An 880-nucleotide genomic window follows, 5' to 3' on the forward strand; every position below is an offset into this window, starting at 1 on the left:
GTTTCTAAGCGCAAAGAGAGCAGCTGGAGCCGGTTTTTCAGGGTGAATGAGTTTCTTTCTAGCGGGTCCACAAAGCCCAGACTGGTGCCTGGCTTTTAGTGCAAAGAGAGGCTCTGGAGACAGACTCCCTTGGCTCATTGAGCAAGGGTCCTCTAAGGACCAGCAAAGAGAGGGCACAGGAAGTCTTGGGCTCCAGTCAGCGACGGCCCCGCCCTCGCCACCCAGACTGCAGGCTGTAGTAGTCACAAGTTGCTTGGCTAGGCTGGGACACCACGGTATGGTGTAGATCCTGGAGCGCGCGCAGGGGGGAGCTGCTGGGGCTGGACCAGCCATGCAGCCGGAGGCGGGGACAGCGGACCAGATCCGGCTGGCTGGCGAATTCCTGACAGCTGCGAGTCAGAAGGCTGGGGGACAACTTGGACAGCCGCACTGGACGTCCCTGCAGGTAATTGGAGGAAGGTCTTGGGAGGCTTCGCCCCAAACTCTCTGCTGGGCAGCAGAGACCGCACTTCCTGCAGAGCAGCAAAGCACATGAAGATCAAGGAGAGGCTGGCCTGGACTGCATGCACCCTGGGACAAGCATCCCAGCCTTGGCTTCCCCAGGCCTGGTTAGGCCCTCTGCCCTGCACCCTAAAAGGGACTATAAAAGCTTAGGAGCACCAGGGTTTAGAAAGAGCCCCCATCCCCTCGGACCCTCCAGTCACACCCAGACTGTTTTACAGAGGAAACTAAGGCTTATTGGTGAAGTGACTAGAAATTCACACTGCTGGACGGTAGGGGGAGCTGCTGGGAGCCGCTGGCACGTGGGCCCAGCACAGGGGTAAGAATTGCTACCTCACAGGGAAATAAACTCAGAGAGACAGTTAAAAAAAAAAAAAAA

The 880-nt window shown here is 57.3% G+C and overlaps 1 protein-coding gene across 1 annotated transcript in view; it reads left to right on the plus strand.

The window, feature by feature from the left end:
- The first annotated feature begins 416 nt into the window (after positions 1 to 416).
- The window catches only part of Cracr2a (calcium release activated channel regulator 2A), a 109,328-nt gene continuing 108,864 nt past the window's right edge, over positions 417 to 880 (plus strand). The window contains exon 1 of the mRNA XM_021164192.2: positions 417 to 445. The gene's annotated coding sequence lies outside the window, so the exon portion shown is untranslated. The remainder of the gene's footprint in view (positions 446 to 880) is intronic.

Source organism: Mus caroli, chromosome 6, assembly GCF_900094665.2.
Source record: "Mus caroli chromosome 6, CAROLI_EIJ_v1.1, whole genome shotgun sequence".
Classification (NCBI taxonomy): domain Eukaryota; kingdom Metazoa; phylum Chordata; class Mammalia; order Rodentia; family Muridae; genus Mus; species Mus caroli.